We start from the raw sequence: 19,661 nt of genomic DNA on the forward strand, positions 1-19,661 counted from the left end.
CAAATGAACAGAAACAATACTAGCTATGTCTGAGTCAGTTGAACTAATGTCTATTAATGCGAAATATGGAACAAGTAGAATAAAGAACGTACCAGCTATCACATCAGCGGCGTCTCTATCCTCGCAATGCCTTGCCTCATATACCAAAGTAGGTTGCCTAGCCTCACTGTGATTAAAACCTTTACCCGGTGCTCTTTGCCCTCGACCCATACCATTACCACCCTTGGCCTATTCACAGCCTTTAGGTGGCTATTGATCTGCCCTCTAAGGCTGAACCAAACCCGAAGCTGGAGATTGCATTTGATCAGAACGAAACAAACAATACTTAATACGGTGTTCCATAGAACCGCATTGCAATCAAGCTCCTAACCTCCTCCCACACTCGCCCAGATGGTGCCTACCACAATCCCACACAACTGATTCCTAACAAAAGTAATTGGTTCCTCAACCTACAGAGGCCCATCAAACCCGGCCATTAAGCAGAGCTAGAAGGTCTTGAATCCCTTTTAGACTTATTTCAGCTCCTATCCTTATCCTTACTTTCGAGCTCCATGCGCTTAATCTTCTCTATAATTTTTGCCTTCTCCACTAGATTTTCAAAGACTAACTCCCGCTGCAGAGCTACCAGAACCTTGATGTCATATCTCAATTCGTTCTCAAAACAAACACTCTTCTCATAGTCATTCTCAATCATACTATGAGCATACTTGCTCAACCTCAAGAATTTGGCATCATACTTAGCCACGGGTCTATCCCCATAAGTCAGCCCACTAAACTTGAGTTTACGAGCCTCAATATACCTCGCCCCCATATACTTATTCTGGAAGGTGTTACGAAAGAAGGTCCAAGTCACCCTCTTCTAGTTAGGTGCATTGCTCAACAGTTTGCCACCATTGATATACTTCATCGTGAAGCAAAGAAACCAAACTTTTTAATTTTAGCTTGGGGTGCAGTCCAGATCATTCATAATCCTCTCAGTTGCCTCTAACTAGTATTCGGCCACAGTTGAGGCAACCCCAGTGACGCCCCTAAATAATTCAGCCCATTTGACCGGATTCGTTCAATTATTGACCCATGGCTACCAAATCTGGTATGGGCCCTAACGACCCTTTCTAACACTCTTAACATAGCTTGAGATAGTGTGTCATCCCCAATATTTTAAGTTTGGGACCCAGTCTTAGTGGTAGATGTCCTTACGGTCTCACTCGTATCTAAATTGGACATATTACCCATTGAAGTTGGCTCAACTCGAACCCCTCTTCGGCGCCCGCCATGCCCATGAGTACCTCGACCACATGTTCCTTGCATACTCATTATAAATTATCTACAAGTTCAGAATTTTATGAATCAGTTTAAAGTTTGTTATCAGAAATCTTATGTTAAAAATCTTATCAGAACTTTTACAATGTTGCTATAGTCTTTAACTAAAGCAAAGTAATTCTAATCACTATAGTGTTTTTCTAACTAAAAAGTATTGCTAAAGAAGTACTTACAGGATCGGTGTCGGAGACTCAGTACTTCATAAGCTCATTTTTTTAGATTTAATCAGAAAATACATTTTGTTCAAGAACACTTTTCATAAAAATTTGAACCCAAAAATCACAGCTCAAGTTTTGAAGCTAGGCTTTGATACCACCAAATGTAATACCCCAAGCCTGACCTAGACGTTATGACCAGATCTGGAGATGTTACCAAATCATTACAAAATCAAGAAACCATTTTGAATTAGTAAAATAATGAAAGCTAACGTACAGTGAATAAAACTCCAGTTTATTTAAGGAAAGCTTCCTTTTAAATAATTTATTAGTTTTGTCGATGATCACTTATAAAATCACTTAGTTTTACAGCGGTATTTCTTAGTTAAATACAGTTTTGGAAAAAAAATGATTTGATTTTGAAATCTGAAATTTACAAATTGGTTTGGTATTATCTAAAAACATTTAAACAGTTCTAAATGAAAAAATAAAAATCAAACTGAAATTAAAAACAGTCCTAAAAATCCAAAACAGTCCAACAGAATGAAAATCGTTTAAACTGGATAGATTTTAAGGAAATGTAAAGCAAATATGTAATATCAAGCTCCCATTACACCGATCCGTCCTATGTCTAAGAATTACCTAAGAACCAAACAAACAGAAAGTGAGTTTATGAGGTTAGTGTGTGACTCATTACATATAATAAATCAGATACACATGCTTTAGCAGATTACGGAACTGATACAAACATCGATGCATAGCAAATATAGATTCAGATGCATATCAATTACAGATTCAAATGTATAATTGATACAGATACATATCCTACACCTATCCTCTACTCACCATCTCTGACCATCCCTACACACCAATTAGTGTATTAAATACCCATCTAGCTCCACATACTGGTAGGTGATCATATGTCACTTTACAGAATATATGCAGACTAGCTTCCAGATCAAAATATGGTAACCCACTAGAAACAAATATATGTGGTTGAGCCACCAAATACGACAGATAAATGAAACTACCCACACTTCCTCCATAATTATAATCCCACACTAATGCATATGTAGAACTAAACAAATACCAAATACGTGTATGATAAACATGCTTTACACATCATATTTAGATAATATTAGCATATAACAGATCATGCTACCACATATAACATACTACTCATGAGTTCATAAGTCATATTTAAAATTAACAGAGCATAAAAAATCATGATTTATAGACAAATTTATACCATACAAACCTTACGGAAAGGCTACATTCGATTTGCACGAAGAATACGACCCTAGGGAAATTTTTCAAAATTTGTGTCCATACGCCTATGTGGCCCACACAACCCAATTGACCAACGTAATTGGCTCACACTATCTAGCACACAGCCTAGCATACAGCTATGTGGAGTTGACAGTCAATTTTTCAGCTTTCTTTCATTCGTGATTTTTTAGGTTTTCGTTACACACTTGGGAATTTTCTTATGCCAATCCAATCACAAGGTATCTTGAACCTAAAATCAATATTCAAAATGCTTCCAATCAAAAATGAAACTCTCAACTAATTCACCTAAATGACAGCAAAAATCAATCAGTAAACCTTAACATCATCAACAACCACTAATCAAACATTCAACCACTTACCTACTCCGAACAACAACTTTTACAACCACTAGGATGTCAGAGGAACGTTCATCTCAAGATTTTCACCTAACAAAAACCATTACAATAACAAACAAAGTTCTTGGTGTATAGGAACATCAATTGAACACAAGGAAAGAAAACTTAAATCCCAAAGAGAACGAAAAAAATACTTAGACTAAGACTCATGCAGAGTCAATTCTACCCAAACACCTCACCAACGATTGCACAAAATAATGGCAATGACAATGCCAATAACCAAAAAGAACTCACAATCAAAAGAGGAAGGAAACGTAATACGAAAAAAATAAGAGAAAAATTGTGAAAACAGGAAGGAAAAAAACAACAAAAATAAAAATAATAATAATAATTCAAAAAAATGAAACGTGAAACTGAATGGGGAACGTGGGGGATTTGGGGAAAAAATAGAATTAACAAATTAAAATCTTTTTTTCTAATTATTTTGTTTTAAAAAAATAATAAAAGAATCATGATAACAATCCACCAAATTCTGAAACTACTTAGATTTCAAGAGTTTGAATATAAGAAAAACTTTTCCACACGGATGACATAGAGCACAGAAATAAAAATATTTCCACTTGCTCGCGTGAAAACTCGAACACAAGACCAAAAGGTAAGCTAAAGTCTTACCACTAAATCGAATAGGCTCATTCTTGTCACAAGTTGAGCGAAAATTAAATTTAAGGAAGATGTCCAAAGATGAAGATTGAGTAAAAAATTAATAAAATTTCAAAAAAAGGATTCGCATCTAGAACCTCTCACACACTCCTCAAACACATAACCACAGAACCAGATTACTCGCATTGACAATTTCTAACAATTCAAATACTCAAACTGTTGGGGTGTTACACTTAGGCTATATTTTTTTGGATTAGTATGTTAAACTAAATTCTATCTAGGAGATGAGAACTTAAGTGGGACCGCCTGTAACCCTTCCAATCTTTCTTGAGAATTGATTTTAACATAGTCTTCTGGGAAAATGATTCATAAGTGAGAAAATAAATTTTTAATCTTTTGAATAAAAGGGTCAATTTTAATCCATGTTTTAGTTTTGTACTCAATTTTTAGATTATCTTTAAGTCTAGGTACTTAATTGAATTATTTGCAATTATTAGCTGTCATTTTTGTAAATATTGAAATTAGATGTCTTTTTTGTAAATATTTTAAAACAACTAAAATAAAGGTTTTTATTTTTTATTTTTTAATAAATAGGATAATAATAACTAATATATAATTATATTTTATGTAATATATATTAATTGTTATTAACCTTGTATAGGATTAGAGTTGTTCATTATTTTACCTAAGAGTTTTTATTTTTAAATAAATAAGATAACAAAAAATAATATATTAATATATTTTTTATTATATATTAATTGTTATTGTTTTTATACAACATTAGGAATAGTAATATTTTATTATTATTTTTCTTTAGAATTTGAGTTAAACTCTTTCTTTCTTCCAGTTTCAATACCACCACCTTCCTTCCCTATTCACATCACTTTCAGCTCCACCTTTCTTCTCTTTTTCCACCACCATACACCATACCTCGCAATCCCATAAAGCCATCAGCAGCTGTGCACCCTAGCAACTAGCAGCAGCCGTGCGCCCCAACTGCCAGCAGCCTTGCGTGTGTAGTGCAACTAGCTCCTGCACCTTGCCAGCAGAACTAGCCTTCCACCCTGATCCTTTGGAAGCTACTGCACCTTGCTCATTTCCCCTTGCACTTGCCCTGCTCTCACACACCTACCCCCTTTGTAACACACCACCACCACAACCTTTAAGCACCTTATCAAACACCTTCCACCAACACCTAAGGTAGCATCAAAATTTCATTCAACCAACCCTAACCTAACACAAATTGATTCACCCTCTCCTTATTCTCTTGAGTTTTTATCGAGTAAATTACAAAGGCGGTATGAATTTTTTTCCCAAAATTTTACTTATTTTAGTTAATTAATTTTTTCAATTTATTGAATTGTTGATCTTTTATTTCTAATTAAATATTAGGAAATTATTATTTGTTTCCATCTTATGTAATATTCAGGTTAAATTATGCCTCGCAAAAGAACTCGTTCCTCTGTCCAAGTTGAAGAATCACAAAATAATTTCCATTGTGAAAAAGCTAAAGCAAGATACGACAGCATCTTCAAAACACAACAAATGCTTCTAGAGAAAGGTTTCACGTTGAAAGAAAGCAACTATATTAATTTCATGGCAATTATTCGACAAGTTGTTGAAGCTTTAAATTGGGAAGTGTTTTGTGAGAAAAGACCTAATACAGATGAAGAGTTAGTTAGGGAATTTTATGCAAAATTGACCTTAAGCGAATTAACAGAAGTCTTCGTCCGAGGAATCCAGGTACCGATAAACTCAAATACTATAAATGAATTCTTTGATTTACCTAATTTCGAAGACAACGAATATTCTATGGAAAATATTGAGGCTGAAAAATTGCAAGAAATTTTAGAAGCATTTACAGTTCTGGGTTCTAAATAGACTATGTCAAAGCGTGAGACTCACACTTGTTGCCAAGAATATTTGACACCATTAGCGAATGCATGATTTTTTTTTCTTTGGTTTAGTCTTATGCCTATCTCACATGAAACTACAATTTTAGTAGAACAAATGGTCTCACTATACTCAATCATGACAGCAAAGACCATTGATGTAGGAAAGATCATTCTAAGGGAAATTTGAAACTGTACTGCTAGAGATTTTGGTCCAGCCCACTTTCCCTTTACGATAATAGTTAATAGTTTTGTGCTTGAAAACTAAAGTTCATGCAAATGTAAAGAAGACGGAGTATATCTAAGGCACAATCACAGATTGGGACCTTTTTTCTAGTAGCAGTAAATTCTATTTTGCAATAGCAAGGTGAATCGAGTGATGAACCTAAAGAAGAAGAAGTTTCTACAGAGACAAAACCAATGCAGCCAGTTGAAATTCCTAATTTGGCAGAGCTAAATGAACCAATCTCTGAACCTGACATGGCTACCCCAACATCTAAAACTCGTTCGCCTCGCCCAGATTTTCATGATAAGCTATCAAAGTTGATGGACATAATGCAACATATGCAGTGGCAGCAACAAGCTTATTGGAGATACTAAAAGCTACGGGATGATGCAATGAAGGCACTTTTACGAAAATATTTCATGACCCATTTGTTTTGTGCCTAAATTTCTCAACTTTATATTTGATCCATGGACTCCAATGTCAAGGAAGGAATGAGGTAATTCAAGCAAAAACAAGGACGATAAAGCAAAAGAGGGTTCGAATTTTGAGGGGTCTACAAATAAATAAAAAGGGGGATCTTGTCTTTACTTTTTTTTATTTTATTTCTTAGGATATTTTAAGTTTTTAGGCTTAGGTTCTTTTAAGATATTTCTATTTCTCGTATAATAAAACAAGATGTGGAAATAATCAATAAAATTGAACAATTTGCAAAATAAGAAGTGTGGCAATAGATATGTACATGTCTAGGATTAGATCTGCCTAGGAAAAGCTTAGTATTTAAGCAGTCAAACTTGAATCACTTTCTTTTCTTGGGATCCTACCTGGTGTACAGTATCTATTCACTTTCATATTTTCATTCTCTCTAATATTTTTAACAATGGGGACATTTTTCATCTTAACTAGGGGGACAAAAAATTAAAGTTGTTTTTTTTAGAATACACTTTTCTTATAATTATGATTAAGTTATATTTTGTTCAAAAATTTGAAATTTTGTTAATTATGCTAAACTTTAGTATAAATAAAGTTCTATTATCTCAATAATTACTATGTTAGTTGAATTATGACATAAATGTTACTCTTAATAAAATATGTAAATCAAACCATGGAATTTTTAATTCCTTAGGAAAGCTAAGCATGCATGAAAGTTTAAGTCTTTTGAATTAACTTAGTAATTTCTTAAGGCGAAATACTAGGAAGCATGGAATTTTGAAAATAATTTAGGCAAACATTTGTTTGGACCATTTGAGCCTTTCAAGCCAACCTTAAGGAATATTTATCCCTTGAAACCCAACTTTGAGACTATATGGCCTGATTTTGTTTGAACCTTGCAATAATAAGTCATCCCTTCTCTTATAATTATCTCTAAATTTTCCCAAACACTAGACTTAGTATATCTGGAATATTTTCTGAAAATAAGTTTGGGGAAGTTGAGAAGAAGTACCAAATGCTCAAAATTGTAGGACATACAATAATATGATCAAAAAAAAGAAAAGAAAAAAGAGCATATGTATTCAAAAAAAAGTAAAAGGAGCATGTGTACTCAAATACAAAATTTGTTGGTGAATTTGGAGGTATTTATGCTGAAGGTCTGATGCAAGCTAAGTCTAGGGCTTTTAGCTTAAAATTATCTATCTTTTACCTCCCCCTAACCTAGCCACGTTACAAGCTATTGATTTAGATTTCTGTGCTAACTATATCAGTGGAGAGAAATTGCTAAGTTCAACATATTAAGGCATAAATTAAACTTAGTGATTGCAATTTAGTCTTATATGAGGGAATGAAAATTAATTGGTAAAAATGTAGCATATCTTTATTGAGAAAGCATTTAGTCTGTTATTGCTATCATGAGAATAATTGAGAATAATTTGAATAATGGGTATACTTGAGTTGCATAATTTCAAAAATTCTTGTTCTTGAGAATAATTACACTAAACTCATAATTGTGAGAAGAAATGATTTCTGAAGAAATTTTTCAAAGGTGATTTCAAGCAACTTCTTTTGAAATTTGTGCATTACTCGGGACTAGCAATGAATTAAGTTTGGGGTGTGAAAACACAAAATATATAGACTTTTTCAATTCTGTTTTAGCTCTAATTCATGCAGTTTCGTAGTAATTTTTTGTCGAAATTCATACTTTAATTATAAAATAATTAAATTTCACTCAAATTATGAACATCTTAAAGTTTAATTATTTTTATAATAAATTTACACTAATTTGATTTATTTTTGATAGTTTTGCACAAAGGGTGAAAATCGTCTCGGTAGTTGCCTTGGGAAGCTTAAACCATTAAGGCAATTTTTATATCAAGTGACCCAAGAGTATGGTCGATTATTTTTCCAGCCATGGAAGGTCCAATAATAATTATTGAACACATTTTATAATTAATTTTTATCCAACGCAAATTGGGATAAAACTAATTACAAGCCTGATGAAGAGAAAGGGGTCTAATTGTGCTAAGTGAAGAGGATTGATCCGCCAAGAAATTAGCAGCCCAAATCGTCCCATGTAGCTGACCCAATCAGCTTCTTTTAGCTTATTTTTATAATTTCAAATCATCCCTTGAACTTCTCTTTAATTCCGCTCAAACCCCTCCTCTTTTCAAGCTTGCTATTTTTAGCCACAAGCTAAAAATAGCAAATTGAAGTCAATCCATCCCTCCTATCATGCATGGCCAGCAAAGGGAAGGGAGATTGGCTGCTATTTTTAGAATCCATCTCCACCTATAAAGGGCCCTTTTCACTCCCTCATTTCTCATCCCTCACTGCACACATCTTCTCTCACACATTTTCTCTCTTTTTCGCTTCTAGTTGCTTCCCAAAATTCTTCCTTCTTTTTTCGATTTCCCCTCTAGAAAAAGAGCTTGCACACCTCTTGGAGTAGCAACAATCAAGTGTTCGTGAAGACCTTGGATCAAAAAAACAAGTAGAGAAGAGAGGAGCGCCCTAGTCTGGCTTCAGAAAACCACCAAGATTTGTTTTTCTAGTTCCCTTCTCATAATCTTTGTTTTAGTTTTGTTTTGATCATGAACATGAATATTTGTGTTTTTGTTCTTCAATTAATTAAAATGACTAAAATTCCTTTCATGTTAGATTAATTGCATTCTGTCCGTTTAAGATTATTAAAAATGTGTTTGTGTTGTTATTAGGTCTCAATAAATTGTTCAATTAAATAAAATTATGCTTATGTTATGCTTGCATTTTAATTGTAAGGTAACAATTGAATTAATTATTTAAATGGATTGAAATTGTAATTAATGGACATAATATTTAATTGGTGCATGTTTAATCTTCTAAGGTAGTTGAGGGTTAAATTGGCGATGGTATTGAACAATACATTAGCCTTGCATAACTTGCAAGATTATTGTGATTAAATCGTTTCATTACAGAGATATATTGTTACCTCATTTGATCTTTTACTTGCTTATTAAAATTTAATTAATTATTTTAATTGACATAGAGATATGATCAAGAGGTTATTAAGTTTTAGTAGGTAAGTATGTGCATTAGTTAGCAAGTTACCGAGTTGCCGTTAAATTATTCGTAACAACATGAACATGATTTTAATAATTCTAAGTTAAAGAATAAAATTAATCTAACACATTTATGTCATATTGATTAAACTCATTTTTAGAAATAGTGCATTAGAATTTCATTTTTTAAAATTTTCTTAGTTAGCACTTAGTTAAATTTTTTTTGTTTTTATTTCACCACTTCAAATCAACATATTTTCCATCACCAAATTGTTTAAATTTGCATTTTATAAATATTCTATTTCACAGTCCATGTGGGTACGATAACTCGACATGTCATTTTATTACTTGTTACGATTGTGCACACTTGCACATTTTCGTCATTCTAATCTTGCTACTGTGTCTTAAGCTATTTCAATTCCAGCAATGCCATCCTATAAAGAGTACAGGAAATGGGCACTTTACCAGACTCTAATTCAATTGAAAACTCTACCTCTCTATCTGGTGGCATCCCTGGAAACACATTTGAAAAATCTCTTACAATTGGAACTTGATTGATATCCTTTCTCAATTCAGATGAATCCATAATTTATGCTAAGTAAGCATTCGTGCCCTTAACCGATAATTTTCTGGTGGATACTGCAAAAATTATTCTACCTGCCAAATTGGTCTATACGCCAAGCATCAATACTTCCTTACCCTCTACAGTTATCAAACGTACACCCCTAGCATGACAATCCACTACAACATTGTGTCTAGTTAACCAGTCTAACCCTAGAATAACATCAAACTCATGGAAATTCAATAACAAGAAGTCCTCCAAGAAAGTGTACTCACCAAAACCCAAAGGATAATTCTTAATCACCTTATTAACCATTGTACTTTGACCAAGAGGATTAGTCACTAACACATTTTTCACAAAAATAGACCACCTCATGACTCAAACCCTCTACAACTTTAGTTCAGATATAAGAATATGTTGACCTCGGATCTATTAATGCATAAATACTATTTCTAAACAAAGAAAGATTACTCTGTATGACTTCTGGCAAATCAGCATCTTCTTTAGTCTTCATTACATATGCTATGACGGATACTCCAAAGCTGGCTTAATGTAGCTTTTCCTTAGAGTCCCCTGAACCGATCCAAACTTTGCTGCTACGTCAAACATTGTTTCCTATTGAAATATTTGGGGTCCACGAATAGATTCTTTTGTACTAACCTCAACTCTGGAGGGACAATCTTTAACCTGATGATCCAAAGATCGACATCCAAAGTAAGCTCAAGAACGCCTCCAACAATCTCCTCTATGATTTCTTCCACAGTGATCACAATTAGAATCTCTAATAATTCTAGATCCACCTAAACTTGTTATCGAAGTAGTCTATCTACTATTTCCATCATGCTTGAAACTCATAGGTTGTGAATCCCTCATTGATGAAGAAAAATTCCTATCTAACGACTTCTTGAAATTTGATGGAGATGGAGGACTAGACATTCCACACTTTATTCTTTCTCTTTCAAAATTTCTACTCCTATCTTGAACAGTCGTTTTCATTTTATGAGTCTTAGCTGTCATGGTTGCAAAGATTTGACACTCTAAGGCCGCCACCAGTGCGCGAATGTCATCTCTTAAACCCCATTCAAATTTCTCACACATATCTTTCTCAGTTTGAAACATACTCTTTGCATAACGGTTGAGTCTAACAAACTCACGTTCGTACTCCATCATGGACTTCTTCCCTACTTAGGGTACGAAAATTTCTTCTTTATCTACTCCATATACATTTGATTCACTTTCCAAAAAGTAATCCTAATTTATCAACTCCTTGGGGTTACACTAATCAATGTCTCCCACCATTGATATGATTCTCCTTCCAGCAAAAAAACTACACGTAAAAGACAATCTTCTGGCATTCATTTCAACTTTTTAGTTACTTGGTAAACTTAAGATAGCCACTACTCCACTACAGTAGGGTCATCACCCTTATCTCCTAGAAATTCTTTAGCATCTCTCTTTCTTATCTCCTTTACAGGGCCACATTTATATTGAGTTGTAGCTAGTGTAGGAGGTGCAAGAGGTACTGGTCGTACCCCTCCGGTTGTGGTTGGTGAGGTTAGGGTGCTTGTGATGTCCCCATAAACTGGTCTAACATCTAGCTTATCATAGTGAATAAGACATTTTGAAAAGCATTATCAACTGCTCCCAAACCAGCTGCAAGAGTTTGCTCTTGAACAAAAGGCACATGGCTTTCTATCTCCTCCCAGTTGCTTCTCTCGATCCTTCAGACATTTTTGTTAACACTACAATAAAATTTAGATTTGTTCAAATTACAAAGACTAAGCTAGAGATGTATCATGCATGGTGGGCATGACAAAACCTTCGATTATTTTAGAATCGGCTCAACCTTGGCTCTAATATCAAAACTTGTAACACACCTTACCATACTCAATGATTGGATTCGAGTATAGCGTGTCACAATTTAAATTTATATGAATTTAAAAAAGGTATTTGAAATTTATTTAAAACTTCTTATATTGGCGTACTCCTCAATACGACAATTACAAAACAATCAAATTATTTATATGTCAAGACAATAACACTTTAAAAATAAAGTAAATAGAGTTAATACCTTTACGAAAGTTCCAGTGTACATCATTGGTAGTTAAAAACAACATTCAAACAATTTAACGTACACGCCTAAAGTACCATATCTTAACCCATCTCATGGTATCTCTTAATCCAGTTTGAAAATGATTTTCTTGCATAGCAAAAAATTAAAATTTTGAAAATATAGTCAGTTTGTGATATTTGTATAAATAAACTTTACTCGAAATCACACGTGTTTCTAGCTAGATGGATCTTTGTTGTTCTTGGCTTTCAAAATAGCGACATTATCAGCTATTCTCGTACCATGAGCTACTTCGAGTGTGGGTTCTAATTTGAATTAAACACAAAACCATAAATTATTTATTTTACTTTTAGTGAGAAATCAAAATTCTCTCTTTAATAGAAATAGTGGAATTATTATTCTAGAAAATAAAATTTATACTTAGAAAATAAATTCTCACTATTTTCAGGTAGAATAATAGTATCCAAAATAAACATCATAAAATAATTTCTCAATTAAATAATTTTCTCAACCTGATTATAATTACATTAAAATTATGACAACTTTACCGTAAAACAATCTATGAGAAATCTATTTAATAGAGCTACATTCAACATATTCACTATGACCAGTGAATTTAATTCCATTTTTTAACTTTATTTATTTATTTAAATAATAATTCAAAAAAATCATAAATTAATTTTTCAGTTTATTTCCATTTAGAGAAAACCACATTCATTTCCGTATGTTTCTCATTTCTCTAACTTAACCATTTCTATACATTTCTGTTTATTTGATTCAACATGCAATTCATTCATGGTTTCAACGAGCTAGCAAAATGACCATTCGGACATGTAATTAGGGCTCAAATGATTTATAATTAAGTTTCAACGTTTCTCTTATTAATTACAAACTCATTTAGTCATGAAGTCATTCCACTATAGTATCGTGAATAAGCTCTCCCTAATGACATACCATTACGAAAGCAACTCGATTAGTGGTCGTCCAATGATCTTGTCATAAGTGTGTTACCCTCATAAGATATCCTTAATCTCTTTGGGATAAGTCTATTCTTCCAATATGATCTTTATTTTATCTCTTGGTAACTATTACATATTTTTTCATGAAAAGTCAATTACTATCAAATAGTAATCAAGACATTCATCATAAAGACGAACAACCAGTTACCATACTTACTTTTCATCTACCATGTAATGCCAATGAGATGATATAATTTACTCATGTCTCGAGCTATGAATTCCACTGTTGTGAATGACGCTACATACTATAGAATTCATATACCCAATACACCAGGCTTCGATTCCTTATCTATTTGAACTCAGGAGGTAACACCCCAATTCGGCCGTCTGACCAGCGAACGGTGATGTTACCAAAAAAAATCATTTCGTAATGTCAAAACATTGGTTTTAGTAGTTAAGTCAATCAATACGACTTTAATAAAATAATGTTAAATGACATTTGGCGAAGTAGTATTTTTAAATCAAAACCAAAAGAAAATAATGGTATATGTCCAAAATGTCACTAGGCAGATTAAAAGAAATAGGACATAAATTAGGGGAAAATAAGAGTAAGCCCTAATTCACATAACATAAAGGTTAATAAATTGGTGAAGTGCCATCATTCATTATGTACAAATGATTAATTAAAAGAAATTCAAATTCGCATTTTCATAATTCATTTATAAGAGGCTTAGACCACAAGCCAGCCTAATTTGATATACATGTTACAACAAAATGATGAATGGCTCACAAAAGAGTCCACTTGTCTGGACGAGTTACTTTAAAAGTCCATTTTCAAGAAATCTTGAAATGGTAAGGGAACTAGGTAAGTTCATATGAACTTATTGAGTTCTAAGAATAAATAATAATAAGCTTTCGAACAATGTTTCCAAGAAGTGAAATTAAGTCAGGCTTTTACAAGAATTAGTAATACCTACAATTTACACATGGATACACTAATCAAGCTATGTACGATCTGTTAGTGGATTCATGCACTAAACAATTAGGGTTCGTTGGCAGATACTATCTGCCACTAGATGTAGTCACCAGTAACTTAAACTTTCATGTGAATATTAGTTATGTCTAATCACAAATATAGACAATTTCACACTTCAACCAAAGTTAGTTTACATGTGGATACTTTTCACTGTTAAACACAAATCACGCAAATACCCATTCATTTAAGAACTATTCATGTGCATTAACTTCATGCAACTCTTGCATATTTTGCATGGATTGTTCATGGATCCCTTCCTTGTGTTAGCTTCTGATCCATATATCGCTTTGAAAAGCCACATTTTCGCATTCACAACATTGCTCCATTGAGCCAGTATTTCATATATCCAACTAAACCTTCGTAAATCCTCCTTATTAATTCGAACACTTACATGTTCCCCTACAAGGTGGGGGCATTCACCAATGCAATTTGCATTTACATGCCCTACTGGAAGCAAATCTCATCTTATATCATAATCTTCATGCATTTCTCCCATCACATCTCAACAGTTTCCACAATTTCCCTCATTCCACCATTTTAGATACGGAGCTTGTGCACTAAGGAAGAGTATCCATTTACAATTATCTAGGCGTATGCTATTTTTATTATTTTAGTTTGTTAACACAGATGTACAGTGCTAATTTTTAAATAAACTTACTTACCTAGAAGACAACATTATCATGAAATTAGCCAGGATTTAACAAGAACACAAGTGAAAGGAACTCGTTAGAGATTACTAGGAAAAAGCTCGCCTATTCTACGGGTTCTTTCCCTTTTGCACTAGGGCCTTCTCCCGTTTCTTTAGCATCAATTGGCTTGTAAACGTTAGTTACTAATCAAGCTAAAAGCTGGTACCTTCTTCACACAACGAATAACACACTAGGTTTCTTCTGAAAGAACAAGGATGAACAGATAAATGAAAAATAAAGTCCTTCTCCATTAAGCTTTCATTCTATTTATATAGGAATTAGCCGGTAATTCCACAATAACAGGTTACCTAATAATGTTACATGCATACATGATTCCACTAATCACACACGGTTCCACTAATCAAACACCATTAATGAGGCTTTACAGGTATCATGCAAAATGACACATTTCCTACATAGGACTTGACATGTTTCGTATACATGTCCTACCAATTGCAGATCCTAAAACAACTTATGCGCCACAGTTGAACACGCCAATGGCGGGTTTCTAATGAAAAAGCTCACCAAATGTGGAATAGAAATTCGTAAGATGGCAAAACCTAATGGAACATTCCGCAAGAGAAACTTCGCCAAATAAAACAAGTCAATTATCGCAAATTTTACTAGTTCATACGTGAGTCATCACCAACCTCACTTAGTCAGTCAACCAAACCGTGGATTAGAAAAACTTGGAGTGTGACACGGGTTTTTACTTACATGAAAGTATACGAGTCATGCATACATAGTCTATTATCCACCCATGATTAAGGTATGTCACACTATGAACATCACAAGTGAATAAATCCATAAATGAATTCAAGATATATTCTCTTTGGATTTAGTCTGATGTACTGTTAGTCAAAAAACACACTAAATTCAATAAAAATCTCAAGATTATGGAACTTCTCTCACAATAGCTCAACTATGGAATATCTCAAGAACTCACTCAAATCTATCTAAAATATGATATTATTTCTTCCAAAGTGATCATAAACTCATTTGCATTCAAAATTTAACATCAAAACAACAAAGAAATCAACAAATTTGAACTTTCTCTAGTTCTCGTAAAAATGTGAATAAAAAGTTAGAAAGAAAACGTCTAAATCAACTTTTTATGATAATAAAATAGAAATTTATGATTAGAAAACACATTACCTTGTTGAAAATGAAAAGAATTAATCAAAGAAAACTTGAAAACCCAATTCTTCATCTTACTCTCCAAAACTTCAACATTAAATAAATAAAGAGAAAATGTTTGAAATTGATTTTCAAATCTTGTTTTTATGAAAAAATCTAGTATAAATTAAACTTACCAAATTAAACTTGGTGAAATAAAATAAAAATTTAAAAGGAAAATGAGAAAAAATGGTGTGGATGGATGAAAACTTTATGAAAAATGGTTTCTTAAAAACATTCCCTCCATAGCCAATTCCAAATGGGAAATTTGCTATCTCACCCTTGGTATATTTACCTCATAAAGGCCTATCGAGTCTCCAATCCAAATTTCTAATCTTAAGACATTGATCCCTATATTTTTACTATTCTTACAATATTATGTGCCAAAAATCTCAGGTTTTAAATACCAACTAATTAAAGAAACTTGAAAACATCAACAATGAAGTAATGCACTGCAAATCCGATTTTTTACTCATTCCCGAAAATTCACCAATTTAATTTCCCAAAATGGCTCAGTTTAGAAATTCTAGCACTTCTCAAACTCTATGAAAAACATAAAATTTTGGGTTGTTAAATCTTCGAAGGGAAGGACATCGCTAAATTTAGTGGGAACCATTCTTGAAGTACCTTCTTAGGAGAGAGTTCACAAAAATGGACTCCGAGATGCTAAGGAGGATACGTCATTTGAGACTCGGCTTTTTGTACATCTAATGTAGTGGGCCTCTTGGGGATTTTGACAGTGATTTCTTGATTGGCTTATGTTTGTCATCATGTTTGTCTGATGATGGTGGGTGAGGAGGCATCCATCGGTGATTTGATCAAGGTGATATATCTTTAGATTGCTTTTGAATCATTCAATGTTGCAATTACTGTGAATTTGTTTATCTCTTTTATTTAAGCTTTTTCTGGGAGCAGTGACATTTGTGCACATTCAGCTTATATTGTTTTATGCATCATACGTACCATGTATCATGTCTATGTATTCATTATTTTTCTTTTAATGATAAGTATTTTTCTTCAAAAAAATAAAAATCGTTTGTGGTATTGACTTTTGAGTCCAAATAAATTGGATTTCACCTATTACAAACTAACTAAATGAGAAATTATTGGACAGGTTAATCCCAACCTAAAATATAAAGCCACTTAACTATTTTTTACAAGTCATTAAAAAATTTACCAGCATACTCACACTTTCTATTCCTACCCACCACCTTCCCTTATTTTTGAATAACTTTCTGTGTATTGCCTCATTTCTCTTCCAACCACCCACTCTAATAATTCCATCTCTCTTTTTTTTCTTTCTTTTTACAATTTTTAATGAAAAAAAAATTATCACTTAACATCTTAAATTCAATTGAAAATATATATATATATATATATATATATATCGATGACTGCTTTAGTGTTGAAAAGCGTTGGGACCTGACTAAAATCCTCATAGAAATAAACATTGAAGCAAATAATTTAGCGACAGCAAATGTTAAAAAATCTACCAAGTTTAGACTACATTTTTTCTAGTGCTTGGAATTTTTGTTTTACAACTTTCTAGCCTTTCTAGTGGGATCTAGTGGATCCCTTAGTGGTGTTTGAAGGAAAAGTCTAACAAATAATGTCTGATGTCGTAAAAAAAATATTTTTTTATAGAATATCTAAAATTATATGTAGTCCCTTTTTATACATTTTTTACATTTAAATAAAAGGATAAATACGTTTTAATATATTTAAATCTATATATTTTTGCATTGACAATAATACAAACATGAATATCAATTAAATTAAAACTCAATTACAAAGACTGAAAATTATTTTTTCATTTCCTCAGAATCAGACAAATATCATTATTTAGGTGGAACTTCATTTCAGACTCAAATCTAATTTTAAGACGTACAAAATATAATATAAATATTTGTTACCTGAGATTTTAACTGGAATGTAATAGTAGTCTACCAAGAAATTAACTGGAATACTGTAATTTTATCAAGTTGGGTAAAAGAATCATTATTAGTTTCTTTAAAATTTTATATGTTTGGGCTAGACAATCTATCATTTCATACTCATTTTTTTATTTTAAACCAAAACTGAGTTACATATTTGGGATTCAGAATCCATCTATTTCTCAACTAATTTCATTTTAAACGTGATATTTTTATAAAGTAGATAGTAATATAAATATGTTAAAATAAAACTTAAAATCTAGTCATAAATAAATAATAAATAAAAAAAATCTGGTACGGCTTTAAACAAATCACCATCAGGTCTTTGGAATCACATGGGCTGCCTTCATTTTGTACATTGAAATCCTAGCAAAAAACACATCGAAATAAGAGGGGCCTATGCCTATCTGCATCAATTCTTCAATTATTGATCTTAAAAAACTATTCAATATGTTCTTGGGATTTTTTTAACGTTTTCATTATTATTGTAAATATTATGTTTGATAAATATTTTCAAGATGTGAAGTAATAAAAAAATTATATTTAAAATTTTAGTTGACATTTTTTTTTAAATTCGATCTCTACTTACCTTTTATTAAGAAAATGAATATGTTCTTAGGAAGTTTCATTGGTGTTGGCCTATCTTTTATATATTTAGTAGTGTATTGAAACATTCTGAAAAAAAAAAGTGGTCGACATGAGTTATAATTTAACATTTTAATTATTGGAATATTATGGATCCTAGTTGTTAATAAATTGATTTATCGTAAGTTTAATTTTAGTACTAATTGTTCAGGTGTGATAGTCAGTATGCACACATGTAATTAAAATTTTCAATTATTTTGATATAATTTCAATTTTGATTCTTTTAACATTTTGCTTGGTATTGAGAAATAATAGCATTTTAATATATTGTATTACATACGTGGTTTCTCTAAATTAAATAAGTTAATAATTTTATTTAATTAAAACATGTTTAGTAATTAAAATATATTCGTTGATATCAACATTACAAATTTTATTTTTGATACAATAATAAAAGTGAAGATAAAATTACACTATTTAAATCTGTAAATAAGTGTTTGATATAAATTTTAATTACATACAATTTTAATAAAAGGACTTTTAACTTTTTTTATCTCTGGAAATGTAATTTTGGGTTTTGTTATATTGCTTTACTCACTTTACCTTTATAAACTATTTTCATTTTTAAAATTGAATTACTGAAAATTTGATTACAAATGTAAATGCCCTTAAATTATTTTCATTTAATATGCTTTCTAACCAATTTTTTTAGAGTTGTAACTAAATCTTTAATTGAAATTTTATGGAATCTTTTAAATTATGTTAAAATATTTAATATTACTAAAATATTTTTAATGTTAATAAGTTATAAATAATAGTATTATATTTCTAATAAAAATATATAATAATTATAATTATTCCAATTAATTTTAAAATATTTTATTTTCTAATTGTTATATATAAATTTCTTTTCCATATTTTACAAAAAGATTTATACAAAAATTTTAAAAAATGATTTAATATATTTTAATGGCCCTTATTCCTTTTTAATGACTCTTTTTGAAATACTAATGGTCAAATTTAGCTCAAAAAAGAATAAGTGTCAAATTGACAAAATATATAATTTTATACCCTCGACCTGACCTAGGAGTTTCAACTAAGTCGAAGGCGTTACATTCGATCATCGGAGTGATCCTATAAAGCCATTCTTTTACTTGCGTTGATTTGTAAGGAAATTGATCTATTCTATTTTAGGAAAATATTCATTCATTAAGCCGACTTGACTTATTAATTTATTTATTGTGTTGATTAATGTGAAGTTTTGAGAAAACTACTTTTAGGTTTTTAAGAAAAGATCTATC

Source organism: Gossypium hirsutum, chromosome D01 (genome assembly GCF_007990345.1).
Source record: "Gossypium hirsutum isolate 1008001.06 chromosome D01, Gossypium_hirsutum_v2.1, whole genome shotgun sequence".
Taxonomy (NCBI): domain Eukaryota; kingdom Viridiplantae; phylum Streptophyta; class Magnoliopsida; order Malvales; family Malvaceae; genus Gossypium; species Gossypium hirsutum.